This window comes from Choloepus didactylus, chromosome 8, assembly GCF_015220235.1.
Source record: "Choloepus didactylus isolate mChoDid1 chromosome 8, mChoDid1.pri, whole genome shotgun sequence".
Taxonomy (NCBI): domain Eukaryota; kingdom Metazoa; phylum Chordata; class Mammalia; order Pilosa; family Megalonychidae; genus Choloepus; species Choloepus didactylus.
In genome coordinates this window covers 128522097-128545534 of record NC_051314.1, presented here as the reverse complement: position 1 = coordinate 128545534, position 23438 = coordinate 128522097, and the positions used below count along the sequence as shown (strand labels likewise).

Below are 23438 nucleotides of genomic sequence, written 5' to 3'. Positions count from 1 at the left end.
CTAAAGAAAAACACAAGAGATATAAAGGAAAATGATTTGGGTGATAAATTGGCCTTGTGGAGGATGGAGCATGTGCACTGGCAGACAGGTAGGACTGGGCAGTGAGGAGATGAAGGGAGGTAATTCCAGGCAAAAGGAACAACGTTCAATATCCCCCAGGGCTGTATGGAGGGGAAGGGCACTGGAAGTGCAGGACGTATTTAGGAAAATATGAGTCAGAGAACATTATGCACAGACTCAAGGATAAAGAGGGAGGACTGTGGGGGGACCGGTGGGGGACAGGGGTGCAGGGCCCCAAAGGCCATGCCAAGTAGACATGATTGCTTATTCCCTTTGATCCCATGGCCCAACGCTTTTGTTGCTGATGTATCACTTAGCACCCTGCCTTGTACTTGGCTGTACACATGTCCAGCCTCCACCACATTTTGAGCATGGTCAGGGTCCACAGCTCATTCACTTTGTAATCAGAGTACCCAGCACAACGACTGGCACACAACAAGAGTCAATAAATGCTTCCTGGATAAACTGAATTCTAAGGAGTTTATTCCTTATTTTGTAGGAAATAAGGAGTCATCCCTGGTTCCAGGAACCTAACATACTTGAGGCATTATATGTGCCAGGCATTATGCTAGGGGCACAAGTGCACTGTCTTGACTGATCTTATCTTCCCTATGACCTGGGAGATATTGTCAGCCCTCTTTATACACAAGGCTCAGAAAGGTTAAGTAACCTGCCTAAGGTCACACAGCCAGCAATCAGGGAAGCCAGGGCAGTCAGAAGACAGTGTGGAAGATGGAGTCAAACAGAGAGAGCAGAAAAAAGGAGATCAGGTCAGGTAGAGGCTGTGGGGGCCCAGGCTAGTGCCACACAGAGAATAGGAAACAGGAAAATGGCTGAGAGGGAGTGTGGGAGCAGTCCCAGTGACTGAGGCTGACCTGCTCCTTAGATACCTCAGCAAGTGTGTTTATTCTTTCTGATGTCAAAACCAGGACAGATGGCACCATCAGGTGCTCACCCTGCACTGAAACTAGCTCCCTCCTAGCAGAAGTAGGGCTTGTGGAACGGGCCCCTACCAAGCCTGCAAACAGCCCCTTCCATTCTCCTACCCACCGAATTTTGTTTTTTTTAAAAAGCTCCTAGACCTGGCCGCTTTCATGAAAATGCTGATAACACTGGCCCCGATCACAAATGTAAATCAATTTCCCCAACCCAGACAAAAACAGAATTGGGAGTCGGAAGAAGTTTCTCCTGGCATCTCAGTCACTGACTCCCTGGGTAATCTTAACTAACTTCCTTCCCTCCTTGGGGCCTCAGTTTCCTCAACTGCAAATCGAGCAGGCAAGACGACCTTTAAGACACCCCCCTTCCTGTCCCCAGACTAGGGCTCCTGGGCTTGCTCTTCCTTCTTAGCATTTATGCCCACTGTAATTAAAGAACCCCTTGTGTAAGTAGCTACTGTATTTCCCCTGCCGGACTGTAAGCTCCTTGAGGCCAGGGATTCTGCCTTGCTTCCAGCCATATTCCCAGAGCACAGCCTGAGTGCCTGGCTCAATGTGCGTTGAATGGACAGCTGGAGGCTCTCCTGGCTGAGTCATGTATGGGGAGGAGCCAGCCCTAAGCCATCCCATCATGGCTCCTCTTTGGAGCCCACTGTCTCCCCTTAGGTCCAGGTGGCCAGTTACTGTCAGATTCATCCACCTCTCCATCTACCCTGGGGAAAGTCCTCAGGTTTTCTTGCATATAGGATGTAGTCAATGGTGGAGGTTTAGAAATGTTTGCACGTTTGCATTCAGAGCACTCTTCTACTCAATTAGAAACATTTTCACCCATCGTCTGCCTTAGGACACAGTGAGGTTAAGTGCTACGAGATTTAGTGACGCCATCCCTGCTCCTTAACCTTGGCCCCACACCACACTATAAGATGCCAGGCCCTTCTCCCTCACAATCCCTAATGGGCAGGAATGGGTCCTGGAGGATGGAGGATGCGTGAATAACTCTGCCAGAGCATTCTCTCCAGGAGGTTCCAGAGCTACTTCTGGAGATCCAAGGCTCCATTCTGAGCCATGCCCAGCCTTCTGCAGAAGTTCCCTCAACATCAAAACAGTAGCCACTGACCTCATGGATCATATGGTGGTGTCCATGGAAGGAAGAGATCCCCTTCCTTTAAAGACATTTGTTCCCAAAAAATGAAATGAAGGAGTTCTGATGCCCCTTGTTTGCTTCTAGGATGACGGGCAACATTGAATCCCCAACACTCTAGCTGGCAGCAAAGACTAAGAACAACCACTGGTCAGTTGCTCCTCTCTGCTACCTCTTCTTCCCTCTCCATCCAACCCTGGCCCCCCACCCCACCCCAGTGCAGTCCTTAGATGTTTATTGGTGGGCGGGATTTAATTGCTTCTCATTCACCCTTAAGGCAACATCATAGTCAGGGTGACCTCTCTTCTCCCACACTACTGGTCCTTTCTGAGCTAACCTTTCAAAGAAGTGCCTGGGAAATGCAGGCACAAGATCCAGTGATGATTAGTGAGCTCTTGTACAAGCTCTTGCAGCCCCTCTCAGCTCCTGCTGAGAGAGCTGGAAAAGTCAGGGAGGGCTCTGCTTTCACAGACATTGTTAATGAAAGTTTCCCTTGCTTAAGTTTACAGAAAGTAGGGCACGGATCTGTGCTTCATCAAGCAGTGCCCTGCAAGATGCCTCCTCCAGATAACTGGCTGGTCGTTGGCCAAGTGCAGGTGGCACTGCAGGTGCTCCAAGATTGGCTGCTCTCATTCTAACGTGCTGGTCTGAGGATGGGATACAAGGGTCCCTCTGGAGGAGCTCCTCAGAAGCGATGTGACTTAGTTTAAGGATCTTCAGAAGGGATTAACCTCCAAGACATTGGCAGATTCCACCCATTAAGGCTAGACCTTCTGGGACAGGGGAACAAATGGCTTTGCTCACACAGCCATGGCTGTAAGGTGGAACCACTGGTGTGGGGAGCAGTGGAGAGCAGAATGAAGACAGAATGACTATTATACAATTCAGCAACAGAATATAAGTGTTCAGACATGCAACCTTGGGCCAGGCAGGGCTCCCTAAGATATCATCATGTCACTCCCTCCTCGGCACCCTTCAATGATTTCCACTGCTCGTGGAATCAAGTGCAAACTCACTTCCCTGGCTTCTTGGGCCTTCTGTAGTCTAAGAAGGTGAGGCATATGCTATTCACAGAAATGTGACAGGACAGGAAGGATGGGAAAGCATCTTTCCTAGGAATAGGAATTACCTATGCCCAGGAATTCCTCTGCTGGGATCTCTACAGAATTAGTTCCCTCTCCTCTTGGAAAGTTATACTCTATTCTAGTTAGTCCTGCCTCCTAATTTACTCCCCACCATACCTTCCTGCTTTTATTCATTTTGCTTCCATATCTGGAAAATTCCCATATTCCTTCCACCTCACCAAATCTTATCCACTCTTTAGGTAGTGTATTAGTGTCCTGGGACTGCTGTAACAAATTACTACAAAACTGGTGGATTAAAAGAACAGAAATTCATCCTTTCACAGCTCTGGAGGCCAGATGTCCAAAATCAAGGTGTTGCCAGGGGACTCATTCCCTCCAAAGGCTCTAAAAGAGAATCCTTCCTTGCCGCATCCAGTTTCTGGGAGCCTCAAGCGTTCCTTGGCTTGTGGCTGCATCTCTCCAATCTCTGCCTCCTCTCTGTGAGTCTCTGATGAGGACAACTGTCATTGGATATAGGGCTCATAGAGAGCATTTAGGAAGAGCTGCATGGTCACTGCCATAGCTTCCAGGGGTCAGGACACAGACACATCTCTTTTGGGAGCCACCATTCAACTCACCATGGCAGTGATTCTCAACTCTCACAGTGCATCGGAATCATCTAGGGAGATTTTCAAACACTTCTGGTGTCCCGGCCTCACTCCAGAGATTTGATTTCAAATGATTATGAGTGGGGCCAAGGCATGAGAGTCTTTTTCTTTTAAGTTTCCCAGTTCCTAAAGTGCTGCCATGGGTAAGAACCACTGTCTTACCACTCGAGGATCCATCATACCTCATCCAAGAAGATGTGATGGATGATGCCAACTTTCACCGATCCCTTTCTCCTCTAGCTTTTTTTCTAACAGAATCACAAATCAGACTGTCATCTATATAGTCTTTTAAATGTTGCATCAAGAATGTCAGAGCCTTTAGAGACCATTTAATCCAGTAGTTCTCCACCCTATCCTACTAAGGCCCCATTTTGGTAACATCCTCTTTACAATCCTGAAGTGAAATTCATAGACAAGCTAATTGACCCATTTATAGAAATTTGCTCTGATTGTAATATAAAGGAGAAAAAAAAGAAAAAGCAATTTATAACAAAATAATATATATTTCCATATGTATGTGCTGAGGCATGACTACCCTTAAACATATAATGAAGTACTCAATGCTTATACCTACTTAAAAAGGGTAAGTTTAGATTTAAGGAAGATGAGTAGAAGCTCCTTCATATAAGAAGTACAAGGAAATAAAAAAGCACAGGGATGGACATGGACACCAGGATTAAAATATATATATATATATTCATAAACACACACATATATATATGTATATATATATTAGGATGAGAAATAACAAATCTACTTATTTGTTTGCCTATGACAACAGGAAGAAGGAAATAGCCTTAACTATAGGTAGGGATAACATGCCAAATCAAATTACAAAAGTGAAAGTAGAGAAAACAAGAAGATATTATTTTGCAAATCAGCTAAGCCTTATGTAGGTATAGTGTCCTAATAATTTATTAATAATTTATTATGCTGTGACATGGGACAGGGTAGTGACAATGTATCTGGAAAACATGTGTCTGATCTGGAAACCCCACCCACAGGGTTGATGCATACATTCAGTCTAGTGTAAAACAGGCTTGCAAGATGCAGTGATAGGTGGTAGTTTCTTAGACTTTACACCCAAAGAACAAGCAACAGAAGAAAAAAGTAGATAAACAGGAACTCCTCAAAATTTAATACTTCGGTGCTTTGAAGGACATTGTTAAAAGAGTGAAAAGGCATCTGATGCAACAAGAGAAAATATTTGGGAACCACATATCTGATAAGGGTTTGATATCTAGAATATATAAAGAAATCCTACAACTCAACAGTAAAAAGACAAACAACCCAACTTAAAAATGGGCAAAAGACATGAATAGACATTTTTCCAAAGAGGAAATACAGATGGCTAAAAAGCACATGAAAAGATGCTCAGCTTCACTAGCTGTTAGGGAAATGTGAATCAAAACCATAATGAGATATTTCACATCTACTAGAATGGCCACTATTCAACAAACAGGAGGAAACCACAAATGTTGGAGAGGATGTAGAGAAACAGGAACACTTATTCAGTGCTGGTGGGAATGTAAAATGGTGCAGCCGCTGTGGAGGATGGCCTGGCGGTTCCTCAGGAAGCTAAGTTTAGAGTTGTCATAAAACCCAGCAATCCCACTATTCGGTATATACCCAGAAGATCTGAAAGCAGGGACGTGAACAGACCTTTGTACACCAGTGTTCACAGCAGCATTATTCACAATGGCCAAAAGACAGAAACCACCCAAGTGTCTATCAACAGATGAATGGATAAGCAAAATGTGGTATATTCGTACGATGGAATAGTCCTCAGCAGTAAGAAGGAATGAAGTCCTGATGCATGTGACAACATGGATGAACCTTGAGGACATTATGTTAAGCGAAATAAGTCAGACACAAAAGGATAAATATTTTATGATCCCACTAATATGAACTAATCATAATATGTAAAATCATAGACATAAAATCTAGAATATAGGTTACCAGGATACAGAATGAGGCTAAAGAATGGGGAGCAGTTGCTTAATATGTGCAGAATGTTTAACTAGGTTGAACTTAAACATCTGAAAATGGATACAGGTGATGGTAGCACATTGTGAGAATAATTAACAGTACTGAATTGTGGGTGAATGTGGTGGAAAAGGGAAGTTTAGAGTCATGAATGTCACCAGAAGAAAAGCTGGAGGTTAAAACATGGGAATGTACAACACAGTGAATTTTGTGGTGGGCGATGACTGTGATTAACTGCACAAATATTAAAAAGTTCTTTCATGAGCTAGAACAAATGTATGACACTATTAGAAGTTGTTAATAATAGAGAGGTATACGGGGGAAAATGTACCTATTGCAAACTACGGACTAGAGTTAACAGTAATATCTTAATATTTCAGTAACAAATGTACCACACCAATACTATGGGTCAATAATGGTGGGGGGGGGGAATACAGGATACTTTGGGTTTTCTTTTTTCTTTTTATTTCTTTTCTGGAGTAATGAAAATGTTCTAAAATTGATCATGGTGATGTATGCACAACTATGTGATGATACTTTGAGTCATTGATTGTATATTTTAGTTGGTTTGTATGGTGTGTGAATATATCTCAATAAAATTGCATTTTTAAAAAAGGCTTGCAAATATTTTAGTTTAGGCAGTGGGAAGAAGAGGATGGACTGGATAAAAGTTGTTTGGAGATCTCTAAAGACAATATCAGAATAAGAGTGAAAGACAGATGCAGTTGCTATGGAAAACAGTTTTGTGGGTTCTCAAAAAGTTAAACAGAATTACTATATGATCCAGTAATTCCATTCCAAGGTATATACTACAAAACATTGAAAACTGGGACTCAAACAGATACTTGGACACCAATATTCCAGGTGGCATTATTCGCAATAGCCAAAAGGTGGCAGCAACCCAAGTGTCCACCCACAGATGATGGATAAACAAAACGTGGTATATCCATACAATGGAATATTATCCAGCCATAAAAAGGAATGGAGTTGTGATACACTACAACATGGATGAGCCCTAAAAGTATAATGCTAAGTGAAATAAGCCATACACAAAAGGATAAATATTGTATGATTCCACTTATATGACATATTTAGAATAGGCAAGTTCACAGAGACAGAAATTAGAGTAGAGGTTACGTGAAGCTGGAGGGAAGGGGGAAATAGGGAGTTAGTGCTTAATGGGTATAATTTCTGTTTGGGTGATGAAGAAGTTTTGGAAATAGTGGCGATTGTGGCAAAACATTGTGAATACATTTAATACCACTGAATTGCACACTTAAAATTGGTTAAAATGACAAAATTTAAGTTATATGTATTTTATTTATATGTAAATAAAAAAGGGGTAAAAAACAAAAGGCAACCCCCAAATAATGCAATATCTAATTTTTGCAAGAGTTTTATCATCGTACTACAAAAATAAATATGTATACATACTAAGAACATAAAATATATCGTTAAAACAGCCTTTAAAAATGAAGTTCATTGACAGAGGTGACATTTAACTACCCCTGATAATTTAATAATATGTGGTTCTACGTCTGTTAGGTGAAGCCTCAAATCTCCTGTTACAAATCTCCAAGTAGTTTCTTTGCTTTTTCAGGAACTGCATATTGCATTGAAACCCTTTTCTGTTAGATGCATATTTGGAAATGTTCTAATCGAGTAGACAGAATGCATGGAGTAAACAAATTATCCAATCATTTCAAGACTCCATCTTTAATCCATTTACTTCCTTTCCCAAGCAACCATATCCTAAATTATTGGGCTTTTGGCTTAAGTGCCTTTGACATTTTCTGTATTATTGTGTAATAAAGTACTTGCCATTTATATGTATAGTGGGTTGAGTTTGGGCAGGGCAGGTGACATCTTCATGGACTGGTTGATGTGCACACTGAATCAGGGCTAGCACTCCCAGGCCCTGCCCACTAAATGCCAATGGCATCCCTGTTGTTGGGGCAACCAAAAGCCACCCTGCTAACTACCACAATGCCTTCCAGGGCCTCAAGGTTTGGTCCATGAACTAGCAGCATCACCTGGGAGCCTACTGAAAATGCAGAATCTTAGACCTGGTCCCAGATCTACCAAATTAGAATCTGCATTTTAACAAGATCCCCGGGTGATTCAGATGCACACTGTAAGTTGTGAAGCACTGCTCTAGGGGGCAGTACAGACCTCACTGGAAACACAGATCAAATCCAACCTTGCCCATATTTCTAATGAGGAAAGAGGCCCAAGAGGGTAAGCCAACTGTGTATTTTGTCACCTTACTTGTCACTAAGTTTTTTGAGGATGTGAAGTGTATCAGATACTTTTCTTGTATCTCCACAAAGCTCCAAGCACAGAGAAGCGCATGTAGCTGGGACCCTAGCAATGCCTTTTGTCCGCACCCTGCCAGGGCTCAGAAGTAATTTTAACCAAAAAAACCCTCGTTTCTAATTACTCATCCATAGGGAGCACAAGCAACAGATTCCCAGCAGTCACTTGGGACTGAGTTGCAACACTTCTGTTTTCTACAATTTCACCACTAGCACCAGCTGCAGTCAAAGACATTAGTATTTCAATGAAGAGCAATTGGTTCCCTTCCCACCCCCTTCTGCCGGTGGGCTGTTGTGGTTAGCATCACACTCAGAGAAAGAATAAATAAAAAGCAAAAACCCCAGTTGTTCTAAGATAACTGCAGAGATGACAGCTGCTGTTGCATGCAAACCTGGGCAAACCTGGGAAGAAAGATAAACAGCAACAATGAAAAGCCAAGAAAGGGCCCTCCCTGTGACAAGAAGCCCCAGCCTGCAAATCCTTTTGCTGTGTGAGTTCAGAGGTTGAATATGGTGACCTATTAATTGTGCCCTCCTAGCCATCTCCCCGGCCTGGCTGGGGCTTAGAAGTCCTTCACTGGGGAAGAGGATTTTGCCCCGCTGATGGATGCCAACTCTCAGTGTGAGTGCCCCGTGGGAAGCGGCCAAGCTCAGAGGCTAAACAAATAGCCGGGAATGAGAAAAGCTGAGATGGGGAGCAGCAAAGGGGAAAGAAGGTTTCCTTGGGCCCACCTTTCAACCCAACTGAGCCAGTCTCCAAAGAGCCAACAGTCTCCAGAACTGCTGCTGCTGTCAGGTTCACCCTGGGCTGTGGGCAGAAGGATGGCAAAATACCTTTGCCACAGACCTCCACTTCCGGGACCTTGCTTCCTTCCTGCACAGAGCAATGCAAGACGATGAAGGCCCAAGACAGCTGGAAACCACCCTCCTTGTTACTTCACGGCGAATTCGTTTCTTATATCACGTTTGAGACCCAGCTGCACACAACCATGTCACTCTAATACCACGTTTACCAGGTGGCTCTGCAGCTTTCTATTGACATGGTCCAACTAAGCTCCAAGGACCTCGGTATGGCTCATTCATCTTACCTCGCATGCCTACCACAGTGCATGGCAATCAGAAGTTGCTCAATAAATGTCTGGGGATGGAAAGAGCAAAAGGGGCCAATGTGAGTCTGTAAGGTGTGAAAGTTCATAAAGGAAGAGCAGTCACCTTTGTTAGCATTCTCCTTCCATGTCCTCTCTTTGGGGTATGTGACCATCTCCCCTTTCTCAGAAATGGCTCCTTATCTATGTTATGTCCATCATTACCCTGTCTCTGACAACAAACGTACAAGATAAGAGGTGTAACTGGAAACCACACCTTTTTCTTTCTTTCTTTCTTCCTTTCTTCCTTTCTTCCTTCCTTTCTTCCTTTCTTTAAGGCTCTGGAGGCAGCAAAATATATTGGCTAAAACATCAGGTTCTAGAGCTAGAAATACATGGCTCCACCATGTACAAGTTCAGAATCTTGGTCAACCAATGTTACATTATCTCTCTTTGTTACTGTCTCCTCATCTTTAACACAGGGATGGTAGTGCCACTTCCTCATGGGCTTCTGGTGAGATAACACATGTGACAGAAAAATACTTTTTGGCTATTTTGCTCATCTTTATTACTGGTATCCAAGCAGCTACCGAGGCAGTGCTAAAGCAACAAAAAAGCCAGGTTCCTTCCCTTATACTTTCGAGATAAGAGAAAGGCCTGGCTGCCCCTTCCAAGCCAGGGGCTGCCAACTCCAGCACCCAGACAAATCATCTTAATGAGCCAAGCAGTCAAGTGCAAATGAAGCAGAATCACAGCCACACAGAAATTTGCCCTCTCCTCTTCTTCTGGAAAAAGGCAGCCTCCTTGGGCTTTCCTTTTCCACTCAGAAGAGATATGAGTACAAGAGCTACGTCCACTTCCTCCTTAATGTACTTTGAAAAAAACAGTGTAATCGTGATGATAAACAGCAATCAATGCCCAGCCTGAATGGAAGAGAGCCCATGAGAGGCGGTGGGGATACAGCTGACAGGAGCAGGCTTTTCCTACTTAAAAGGCTCAACGGCGAGTCTAGTCCAACAAATTGTCCTTCTAATAAATTAAAGACATTTCAGAATTTTAATTCTGTGCAGGCATACTTACAAAATGGCAAGTTATTCACTGCAGCATTACTTGTAATGTGCAGCAAATGACTAAACAACCCAAGTGTCCATTGATAGAGGACAGGTTAAATAAATTGTGGTGCAACTATACAATAGAATGCTGTGCTCCCACAGAAAAGAATGAGGAAGCTCTCTACAAACTGATATGGAAAGATCTCCAAGATAAATTATTAAGTGAAAAAAAAAAAAAAACCAAGATTCAAAACCAGTGTGGACAGTATGCTATGATTTATGTAAGAAAGAAAGATATGGAGGCAGAATATATATTTGCACTGGTCTGTGTATATCTGGAAAGATGTAGAAGCAACAAATAAAAGTGTCGGGGGCTGGGGGGGGATGCAGAAGAGGCAGATGGAGGCAGGGATAAGAGTAAGAGCTTTCATTGTGTACCTTTTTAAAATGATTTACTTTTCAAACCATGTGAATGTATTGCTTATTCACATTGCTTATCTAAAATATAAAAAACAATGCAAACATGAATCACTGGGAATGAAACATTTCTCTAAACTGCAAATGGTCTGCAGGCCTCCTGTCTGCAACCTTTGCACAAAGGAGTCCTAAACTGGGAAGGCAGAAAAGTTTGCAGCATAGGGTTCGACTTTTACTAGATTTAGAAACAAGCAGATTGCTCAGTATCTGACCCCTGGGATGCTCTCTGGATTGCCTGGCAATGAGTTAGTTGGGCCTGGCTGCTCCCGCTCTCCCAGAGGAAAGGGATTCAACTTTCCACAGGATGAGGTGGGGCTCCCCACTTCCCCCTATAGAAGAGGCTGCCTCCAAATTCAGCTTCCTATGGAACAGGGGTCCTTTGAGTACTCCAGGTGCTGGGCAGATGGAATTTTTCGGCATTTCCCTAAAGTTGAAGCTGCTTGGAACCCAGACACTCTGTTTGTCCCCTTCTGTCAAGACCTCTTTCCCCCTTTCCCTATAAAAAGGGAGAGTAAGAGAAGGGTGAAGTTCTGCTACTAGAGCACAGTATCGGTGTGCCTAGCCAGGCCCAACTCAATCTTCTCTAGAAAAAACCTAAAGAACAGAGGATGCAAGTTCCTGCTGACTCTTCTCCCTGTCACTTCCAGGTGGCACCAAGCGACACTGTTAATATGCACCTTTATATGTCCTTAGTCTGGTCACTGTGAGTGAGTTCACTTAGCAACCTCAAGCCAGCTCAAGAGGCAAAGGCATCTGACACTGCTCCATCTTAGTAGGTGGTCAATAGATACTGATGACAGCTATGCCTGACTCAATAATACAAGCTCTAGGAGCTTGACAGATGAGGTGTTATTGTATAGGTGTGCAGCAAAAAATCCAACCAATAAACAATTACTCACTTTGTGAAGAAGGTGAGAGAAACAAAATAGTCTATCTCTGCTCTCAAGGAGTTTACAATCTGGTGGAAGATTCAAGACAAACACATAAAAATGCAATAATACACATTATAATGGCCAATTAGTGTCACCCCACGCCCCAGTGGATGTCCTATAATTCACTCATTACTCAACCCAACTGTACTGCCATCAGATATAACCTTCTGCTGTATTTTATTTTAGCCACTCCTGATATGTGTCTGGAAGAAGTGGGAAAAACTTAGTAAATCAGGCTTGTCAACAATTTCTAGAGACTATAGCCATTGCATTTGGAATGAGCCCCATGCTTCTTGCCCACTGTGGACATACACTCTTGGCCATGATCATGGTTTGCTAAACTCACCCAAAGCCTCTCCCATCAGTTTCTTATCAGCTCTCTTTTCCTGGTGAGAGAGGGATGGTAAGCCTATTCTGCAGGTATCCATGAACCCGACACCCAGAAAACATGAGGCCCAAGAGGTTTGGAAGCTCACTTTGGTAAGTTGACAAACAAAGATTTTAAGGGGGGCATCAGAGAAAATCAGAGACCCCTAGCAGCGATGCTGTTTTCATCATCATCATCATCATCATCATTTCAGAACATCTGCTTACTTGGCTTAGCCTTCTTGCAAGTGCCTGTTCCCAGAATGATGTGGATCTGGGAACCTCCGATTCCTACACTAAGCAAGCCTCACAGCCAGTTACATACCTGGGAGGCAGCACAGCTTGACTGAGCTCTCCTGGGGCCTCCTTGGAATCTCAGGTCTCCAGACTCTAGTTCCCTCAGGCTTCCTTCTAAAGTTCTTTCCTCAGGCAGAGATATGGCTGTGCTGGATGCTGAGTGTAGACGGCGGCTGAGCTCCTGGAGGAGGAGGGGTAAGTTGGCGCTGCCCACCTGGCCCAGCAGCAGCCTGATTTCCTGACTGGCTCCAGGGCAGCCTCCTGGAAGGCAGCTGTGGTCAGGACACAACCTGCAGATGGAATAGACAGAAGACAAGCTTCAAGTAATTCATTATAGACTGTCAGGGTGGGAAAGACCTTTGAAGTCACTTTACTTTCATCCTGTGTCTTTTTAAATAAACCTCTAGCTGGGGTCTGGGTCAGGCTTTGAAGCAGACACCACTGCTTGCCTAAGCAACATTTATATCTCCTTTCCTCCTCTAATAGTCTTCCAAATTTGTTCAGAGGCTCACCCCTCAGGGAAGGTGACCTTATTCCCTGCTCAGCGGCCTCATCAGGCCCCTCTCCAGTGGGTAGTTCAAGGGTGGACTTGTGACCCACCTCTGGTCTCTGACACATGAGGAGAGGCCTCCTGGGGGTGTTTCTGGAAACGTGTTTCTGGCTTTTAAAAAGGGAGGTGAGGAGGCGGGGCAAGGTGGCAGACTGGTGAGCTGTATGTTTTAGTTACTCCTCCAGGAAAGTAGGTAAAAAGCCAGGAACTGCGTGGACTGGACACCACAGAGCAATCTGTCTTTGGGCATACTTCATACAACACTCATGAAAACGTGGAACTGCTGAGATCAGCGAAATCTGTAAGTTTTTGCGGCCAGGGGACCCGCGCCCCTCCCTGCCAGGCTCAGTCCCGGGGGAGGAGGGGCTGTCAGCTCCAGGAAGGAGAAGGGAGAATTGCAGTGGCTGCTCTTATCGGAAACTCATTCTACTGATTCAAACTCCAACCATAGATAGACTGAGGCCAGACACCAGAGACTCTGAGAGCAGCCAGCCCAGCAGAGAGGAGACGGGCATAGAAGGAAAACAACACGAGAAGCTCCAAAGTAAAAGCAGAGGATTTTTGGAGTTCTGGTGAACACAGAAAGGGGAAGGGCGGAGATCAGGCCTTGAGGCGCATATGCAAATCCCGAAGCAAGGCTGATCTCTCTGCCCTGTGCACCTTTCCTTAATGGCTCTGGTTGCTTTGTCTATTAGCATTTCAATAACCCATTAGATCTCTGAGGAGGGCCGTTTTTTTTTTTTTTTTTTTAAATCCTTTTTGCTTTTTCTAAAACAATTACTCTAAGAAGCTCAATACAGAAAGCTTCAAAGAATTGAAATTTGGGCACGTCAAGTCAAGAGCAGAACTAAGAGAGCTCTGAGACAAAAGGCAATAATCCAGTGGCTGAGAAAATTCACTAAACAACACAACTTCCCAAGAAAAGGGGGGTGTCCGCTCACAGCCACCATCCTGGTGGACAGGAAACACTCCTGCCCATCGCCAGCCCCATAGCCCAGAGCTGCCCCAGACAACCCAGTGTGATGGAAGTGCTTCAAATAACAGGCACACACCACAAAACTGGGCGTGGACATTAGCCTTCCCTGCAACCTCAGCTGAATGTCCCAGAGCTGGGAAGGGGGAGCAGTGTGAATTAACAGAGCCCCATTCAGCCATCATTTGAGCAGACTGGGAGCCTCCCAACACAGCCCAGCAGCCTAGAACTGCCCTGGGGGGACGGCACTCACCTGTGACATAGCACAGTCATCCCTCAACAGAGGACCCGGGGTGCACAGCCTGGAAGAGGGGCCCACTTGCAAGTCTCAGGAGCCATACGCCAATACCAAAGACTTGTGGGTCAGTGGCAGAGACAAACTGTGGCAGGACTGAACTGAAGGATTAGACTATTGCAGTAGCTTTAAAACTCTAGGATCATCAGGGAGATTTGATTGTTAGGGCCACCCCCCCTCCCCGACTGCCCAGAAACACGCCCCACATACAGGGCAGGCAACACCAACTACACACGCAAGCTTGGGACACCAATTGGGCCCCACAAGACTCACTCCCCCACTCACCAAAAAGGCTAAGCAGGGGAGATCTGGCTTGTGGAGAACAGGTGGCTCGTGGACGCCACCTGCTGGTTAGTTAGAGAAAGTGTACTCCACGAAGCTGTAGATCTGATAAATTAGAGATAAGGACTTCAACTGGTCTACAAACCCTAAAAGAACCCTATCAAGGTCAGCAAATGCCACGAGGCCAAAAACAACAGAAAATTATAAAGCATATGAAAAAACCAGACGATATGGATAACCCAAGCCCAAGCACCCAAATCAAAAGACCAGAAGAGACACACCTAGAGCAGCTACTCAAAGAACTAAAGATGAACAATGAGACCCTAGTACGAGATATGAAGGAAATCAAGAAGACCCTAGAAGAGCATAAAGAAGACATTGCAAGACTAAATAAAAAAATGGATGATCTTATGGAAATTAAAGAAACTGTTGACCAAATTAAAAAGATTCTGGACACTCATAGTACAAGACTAGAGGAAGTTGAACAACGAATCAGTGACCTGGAAGATGACAGAATGGAAAATGAAAGCATAAAAGAAAGAATGGGGAAAAAAATTGAAAAACTCGAAATGGACCTCAGGGATATGATAGATAATATGAAACGTCCGAATATAAGACTCATTGGTGTCCCAGAAGGGGAAGAAAAGGGTAAAGGTCTAGGAAGAGTATTCAAAGAAATTGTTGGGGAAAACTTCCCAAATCTTCTAAACAACATAAATACACAAATCATAAATGCTCAGCGAACTCCAAATAGAATAAATCCAAAAAAACCCACTCCGAGACATATACTGATCACACTGTCAAACATAGAAGAGAAGGAGCAAGTTCTGAAAGCAGCAAGAGAAAAGCAATTCACCACATACAAAGGAAACAGCATAAGACTAAGTAGTGACTACTCAGCAGCCACCATGGAGGCGAGAAAGCAGTGGCACGATATATTTAAAATTCTGAGAGAGAGGAATTTCCAGCCAAGAATACTTTATCCAGCAAAGCTCTCCTTCAAATTTGAGGGAGAGCTTAAATTTTTCACAGACAAAGAAATGCTGAGAGAATTTGCTAACAAGAGACCTGCCCTACTGGAGATAATAAAGGGAGCCCTACAGACAGAGAAACAAAGACAGGACAGAGAGACTTGGAGAAAGGTTCAGTACTAAAGAGATTCGATATGGGTACAATAAAGGATATTAATAGAGAGAGGGAAAAATATGGCAAACATAATCCAAAGGATAAGATGGCCGATTCAAGAAATGCCTTCACGGTTTTAACGTTGAATGTAAATGGATTAAACTCCCCAATTAAAAGATATAGATTCGCAGAATGGATCAAAAAAAATGAACCATCAATATGTTGCATACAAGAGACTCATCTTAGACACAGGGACACAAAGAAATTGAAAGTGAAAGGATGGAAAAAAATATTTCATGCAAGCTACAGCCAAAAGAAAGCAGGTGTAGCAATATTAATCTCAGATAAAATAGACTTCAAATGCAGGGATGTTTTGAGAGACAAAGAAGGCCACTACATACTAATAAAAGGGGCAATTCAGCAAGAAGAAATAACAATCGTAAATGTCTATGCACCCAATCAAGGTGCCACAAAATACATGAGAGAAACATTGGCAAAACTAAAGGAAGCAATTGATGTTTCCACAATAATTGTGGGAGACTTCGACACATCACTCTCTCCTATAGATAGATCAACCAGACAGAAGACCAATAAGGAAATTGAAAACCTAAACAATCTGATAAATGAATTAGATTTAACAGACATCTACAGGACATTACATCCCAAATCACCAGGATACACATACTTTTCTAGTGCTCACGGAACTTTCTCCAGAATAGATCATATGCTGGGACATAAAACAAGCCTCAATAAATTTAAAAAGATTGAAATTATTCAAAGCACATTCTCTGACCACAATGGAATACAATTAGAAGTCAATAACCATCAGAGACTTAGAAAATTCACAAATACCTGGAGGTTAAACAACACACTCCTAAACAATCAGTGGGTTAAAGAAGAAATAGCAAGAGAAATTGCTAAATATATAGAGACGAATGAAAATGAGAACACAACATACCAAAACCTATGGGATGCAGCAAAAGCAGTGCTAAGGGGGAAATTTATAGCACTAAACGCATATATTAAAAAGGAAGAAAGAGCCAAAATCAAAGAACTAATGGATCAACTGAAGAAGCTAGAAAATGAATAGCAAACCAATCCTAAACCAAGTAGAAGAAAAGAAATAACAAGGATTAAAGCAGAAATAAATGACATAGAGAACAAAAAAACAATAGAAAGGATAAATATCACCAAAAGTTGGTTCTTTGAGAAGATCAACAAGATTGACAAGCCCCTAGCTAGACTGACAAAATCAAAAAGAGAGAAGACCCATATAAACAAAATAATGAATGAAAAAGGTGACATAACTGCAGATCCTGAAGAAATTAAAAAAATTATAAGAGGATATTATGAACAACTGTATGGCAACAAACTGGATAATGTAGAAGAAATGGACAATTTCCTGGAAACATATGAACAACCTAGACTGACCAGAGAAGAAATAGAAGACCTCAACCAACCCATCACAAGCAAAGAGATCCAATCAGTCATCAAAAATCTTCCCACAAATAAATGCCCAGGGCCAGATGGCTTCACAGGGGAATTCTACCAAACTTTCCAGAAAGAACTGACACCAATCTTACTCAAACTCTTTCAAAACATTGAAAAAAATGGAACACTACCTAACTCATTTTATGAAGCTAACATCAATCTAATACCAAAACCAGGCAAAGATGCTACAAAAAAGGAAAACTACTGGCCAATCTCCCTAATGAATATAGATGCAAAAATCCTCAACAAAATACTTGCAAATCGAATCCAAATACACATTAAAAAAATCATACACCATGACCAAGTGGGGTTCATTCCAGGCATGCAAGGATGGTTCAACATCAGAAAAACAATCAATGTATTACAACACATTAAAAACTCGAAAGGGAAAAATCAATTGATCATCTCAATAGATGCTGAAAAAGCATTTGACAAAATCCAACATCCCTTTTTGATAAAAACACTTCAAAAGGTAGGAATTGAAGGAAACTTCCTCAACATGATAAAGAGCATATATGAAAAACCCACAGCCAGCATAGTACTCAATGGTGAGAGACTGAAAGCCTTCCCTCTAAGATCAGGAACAAGACAAGGATGCCCGCTGTCACCACTGTTATTCAACATTGTGCTGGAAGTGCTAGCCAGGGCAATCCGGCAAGACAAAGAAATAAAAGGCATCCAAATTGGAAAAGAAGAAGTAAAACTGTCATTGTTTGCAGATGATATGATCTTATATCTAGAAAACCCTGAGAAATCAACGATACACCTACTAGAGCTAATAAACAAATTTAGCAAAGTAGCGGGATACAAGATTAATACACATAAGTCAGTAATGTTCCTATATGCTAGAAATGAACAAACTGAAGAGACACTCAAGAAAAAGATACCATTTTCAATAGCAACTAAAAAAATCAAGTACCTAGGAATCAACTTAACCAAAGATGTAAAAGACCTATACAAAGAAAACTACATAACTCTACTAAAAGAAATAGAAGGGGACCTTAAAAGATGGAAAAATATTCCATGTTCATGGATAGGAAGGCTAAATGTCATTAAGATGTCAATTCTACCCAAACTCATCTACAGATTCAATGCAATCCCAATCAAAATTCCAACAACCTACTTTGCAGACTTGGAAAAGCTAGTTATCAAATTTATTTGGAAAGGGAAGATGCCTCGAATTGCCAAAGACACTCTAAAAAAAAAAAACGAAGTGGGAGGACTTACACTCCCTGACTTTGAAGCTTATTATAAAGCCACAGTTGCCAAAACAGCATGGTACTGGCACAAAGATAGACATATAGATCAATGGAATCGAATTGAGAATTCAGAGATAGACCCTCAGATCTATGGCCGACTGATCTTTGATAAGGCCCCCAAAGTCACCGAACTGAGCCATAATGGTCTTTTCAACAAATGGGGCTGGGAGAGTTGGATATCCATATCCAAAAGAATGAAAGAGGACCCCTACCTCACCCCCTACACAAAAATTAACTCAAAATGGACCAAAGATCTCAATATAAAAGAAAGTACCATAAAACTCCTAGAAGATAATGTAGGAAAACATCTTCAAGACCTTGTATTAGGCGGCCACTTCCTAGACTTTACACCCAAAGCACAAGCAACAAAAGAGAAAATAGATAAATGGGAACTCCTCAAGCTTAGAAGTTTCTGCACCTCAAAGGAATTTCTCAAAAAGGTAAAGAGGCAGCCAACTCAATGGGAAAAAATTTTTGGAAACCATGTATCTGACAAAAGACTGATATCTTGCATATACAAAGAAATCCAACAACTCAATGACAATAGTACAGACAGCCCAATTATAAAATGGGCAAAAGATATGAAAAGACAGTTCTCTGAAGAGGAAATACAAATGGCCAAGAAACACATGAAAAAATGTTCAGCTTCACTAGCTATTAGAGAGATGCAAATTAAGACCACAATGAGATACCATCTAACACCGGTTAGAATGGCTGCCATTAAACAAACAGGAAACTACAAATGCTGGAGGGGATGTGGAGAAATTGGAACTCTTATTCATTGTTGGTGGGACTGTATAATGGTTCAGCCACTCTGGAAGTCAGTCTGGCAGTTCCTTAGAAAACTAGATATAGAGCTACCATTCGATCCAGCGATTGCACTCCTCGGTATATACCCGGAAGATCGGAAAGCAGTGACACGAACAGATATCTGCACGCCAATGTTCATAGCAGCATTATTCACAATTGCCAAGAGATGGAAACAACCCAAATGTCCTTCAACAGATGAGTGGATAAAGAAAATGTGGTATATACACACGATGGAATACTACGCGGCAGTAAGAAGGAACGATCTCGTGAAACATATGACAACATGGATGAACCTTGAAGACATAATGCTGAGCGAAATAAGCCAGGCACAAAAAGAGAAATATTATATGCTACCACTAATGTGAACTTTGAAAAATGTAAAACAAATGGTTTATAATGTAGAATGTAGGGGAACTAGCAATAGAGAGCAATTAAGGAAGGGGGAACAATAATCCAAGAAGAACAGATAAGCTATTTAACGTTCTGGGGATGCCCAGAAATGACTATGGTCTGTTAATTTCTGATGGTTGTAGTAGGAACAAGTTCACTGAAATGTTGCTATATTATGTAACTTTCTTGGGGTAAAGTAGGAACATGTTAGAAGTTAAGCAGTTATCTTAGGTTAGTTGTCTTTTTCTTACTCCCTTGCTATGGTCTCTTTGAAATGTTCTTTTATTGTATGTTTGTTTTCTTTTTATCTTTTTTTTTCATACAGGTGATTTGAAAAAAGAAGGGAAAGTTAAAAAAAAAAAAAAAAAAAAGAAAAGAAAAAAGACAAACAAGGGAAAAAAAAAAAAAAAAAGATGTAGTGCCCCCTTGAGGAGCCTGTGGAGAATGCAGGGGTATTCGCCTACCCCACCTCCATGGTTGCTAACATGACCACAGACATAGGGGACTGGTGGTTTGATGGGTTGAGCCCTCTACCATAAGTTTTACCCTTGGGAAGACGGTTGCTGCAAAGGAGAGGCTAGGCCTCCCTATATTTGTGCCTAAGAGTCTCCTCCTGAATGCCTCTTTGTTGCTCAGATGTGGCCCTCTCTCTCTGGCTAAGCCAACTTGAAAGGTGAAATCACTGCCCTCCCCCCTACGTGGGATCAGACACCCAGGGAAGTGAATCTCCCTGGCAACGTGGAATATGACTCCCAGGGAGGAATGTAGACCTGGCACCGTGGGACGGAGAACATCTTGACCAAAAGGGGGATGTGAAAGGAAATGAAATAAGCTTCAGTGGCAGAGAGATTCCAAAAGGAGCCGAGAGGTCACTCTGGTGGGTACTCTTATGCACACTTTAGACAACCCTTTTTAGGTTCTAAAGAATTGGGGTAGCTGGTGGTGGATACCTGAAACTATCAAACTACAACCCAGAACCCATGAATCTCGAAGACAGTTGTATAAAAATGTAGCTTATGAGGGGTGACAATGGGATTGGGAAAGCCATAAGGACCAAACACCACTTTGTCTAGTTTATGGATGGATGTGTAGAAAAGTAGGGGAAGGAAACAAACAGACAAAGGTACCCAGTGTTCTTTTTTACTTCAATTGCTCTTTTTCACTCTAATTATTATTCTTGTTATTTTTGTGTGTGTGCTAATGAAGGTGTCAGGGATTGATTTAGGTGATGAATGTACAACTATGTAATGGTACTGTAAACAATCGAAAGTACAATTTGTTTTGTATGACTGCGTGGTATGTGAATATATCTCAATAAAATGATGATTAAAAAAAAAAAAAAAAAAAAGGGAGGTGAGAGAGCCACATCCTCTGCTGGATGTAATGTCTAGTGTGCTGACTAGCGCTCTTGCAGCCACTTTGTGATTATGAGGCACAAGCCTGAGGGCAGAACAGAAAGATAGAAAGAACCTGGATCCATGATGGCACTAGATTCAACAAGCCTCGTGTCACCCTTCCTTCAGTCTTCTTCTTATAGAAATATTAAATCCCCTTATTGCTCATATCCATTGAGTTGGGTTTTTTGCTGTCCACACCTGAGATTATCCTAAGTGATTTGCACTCAGAACTATATTTCTGAGTCATAATCCCACTATCCAAACAGTAACATTTATAAACTTTCTTGTCACACATACACTCTTTTCTCCCCACCTTTTCCTGATTCTCAATCCCTTCCCCAGACTGGACACATTTTACCATATTTTCAGCACAGTCGTAAATTCTAAAACATATGCCAATGCAATCATTTATTTAAGAAACATTTTTGAACTCCTCTGACGTACCAGGCATTTTACTGGGCTTTGGGGGACACAAAAATGAATGAAACCTTCAAGAGGGCACAGGGGGTCGGAAATAAATGCAATGTGAAGAAATAAATGCAATGTGACAAATAGAGCCTCTACCCTCAACTGTGTGAGCTCAAAGGAGGGCAAGGAGGATATGAGGGTGGGAAACAGTTAGCAAAAAGCACCTCAGAAAATAAATGAAATCTTGAAGGAAGAGTAGAAAATTGCCAAGGAAAAACGAGTGAGGGAGGCAGACATTCGTGACCAAGGATATGAATAGTGTTAAAAATAATAATAAACACTGGTGCCCCTAGCATTTCCTGAGTGCTCACAATAAACCATGCACTGTTTTTTGAGTGCTTTCTGAGTATTAACTCATTCAGTCCTCCTTGGAAGCCTACGACACAGCTCGTATTATTCATCTCATTTTATGGGCAAGTAAACTGACGCACAGAGAGGCTAAGGGACACAGGAAGTAAGTGGCAGAGGCAGGATTTGGGCCCAGGCAGGAGGGCTGTAGCTCTCACCCTCTGTAGTAGTCTATGCCAGTGGTTCTCAGAGTGGCAGCCACAACAGCAGCGGCAACATCTGGGAACTACTGAATCAGAACCCCTGGGGGTAGAGTCCAGCCTTTAGATTGTAACAAGTCTTTCAGATGATTCCAATGCCCACTGATGTTTGAGAACCATGATCAACACTACAGGCATGTCATGAGAAGGGATGGAAAACTCAGAATTCTATGTATGAAGCAAAAGATGAGGCCAGAGAGAAAGGGTGGGGTAAGCTGTGAAGAAGTTTGCATTGCATATCATCCTAAGGAGGATGGGCTTTATTGTACCATCATCAGGGAAGTGGCATCATCAGGCTTTTTCTTTGGGACAAGATCTCTGGCATCGGTACCAATAATGAACTGGAAGGAAAAGAGGCTAGAAGAAGGACGTCCAGCTAAGAGGCTGATGTGGTGGTCCAGGTAAGCAACAACAGGGGCTGAGCTAAGGTGGCGGCGGTGCAGGGAGAGGAAGACAGGACTGTCAAGAGGCAGACAGTGATTACTGTTGGACATGGGGCCCTGAGCTGGCAGAGGTCTCTAGGATGACTCCATAGCTTCCAGCTTCAGACGATGGGTAGATGGTGAAACAACTCAGCCAGATCAGAAATGCTGGAGGAGGAACAAGGAAGGCTGGGGAGATAATTACCTCCATTTGGGAAATGTTAAGATTGCAATGTCCATGGGACATCAGGATGAAGGTATTCAGAGGCAGTAAGAAAGAAGGAGCTGGCACTTCAGGACTAGGGTCAGCAGGGCTGGACATTTAGGTTTGGGAGTCACCAGCATAAATGTGATGGTTGAAGCATTAGATAAAGTTAAGTTTGCTAAGAGACTATGTAGAAGGAGGGGGAAAAAAGAGAGAAGGCTGGAATCATGCAAGACACTAACATGGAAGGGACACAGCAAGTCAGCAAAGGAGGTGGAGAAGCAGTGTGTAGAGCAAAGAAAACAAAGGAGAGACTACTTGTCACAAAATCAAAGGATGAGGAAAGTTGAAGAAAACTAAAAGGGGTTGACAGTAGTTTTGAACATTGTACAGATGTCAAGTAATAAAACTGAAAAGAAACCCTGGATTTAGCAATTAGGAGGTCACAAATGAACTCAGTAAGAGCAGTTTCAGTGGAGTGATGAAGCCAGATTCATTTATAGATTAATTCTCTAAGTATTTATTTACCAATTAGAAAACATTCATATGATTTACTTCTAGTGTGAAAATGTTTTTGTTGATTAAAAGACGACTGGTCATTGAGGGGTTTTCCAAATAGATTGCTGAAGTAGGTTTTCTTTCCCTTGTGATTTAACTCAAGTTGAGTAAAATCTTCTGGCAGTTCACTACACATAATTCCATTCTCCTGAGTATTAGACTTTGGCTTCAATGATGTGATTGTAAATGTGTCTTTCCTGCAGATACATTGCATGGAGAGCATTTCTTGTTCTTTAAGACCACCTTCACTGCCTGAATTCTGGCTTTGGAAAAATCCAATTCCT

The 23438-nt window shown here is 42.4% G+C and overlaps 1 protein-coding gene across 13 annotated transcripts in view; it reads right to left on the bottom strand.

Annotated features, from left to right (window-relative positions):
- Positions 1 to 23438, bottom strand: part of CRACR2A (calcium release activated channel regulator 2A) — a 142163-nt gene that overhangs the window by 105122 nt on the left and 13603 nt on the right. For 11 of the 13 annotated variants that reach the window (XR_005218346.1, XR_005218345.1, XR_005218348.1 and 8 more), the window contains exon 2: positions 12410 to 12671. The gene's annotated coding sequence lies outside the window, so the exon portion shown is untranslated. Of the gene's footprint in view, positions 1 to 11685; positions 11745 to 12409; positions 12672 to 23438 lie in introns of all 13 variants that reach the window. The other 2 variants (XM_037846017.1, XM_037846019.1) reach the window with 2 other exon arrangements.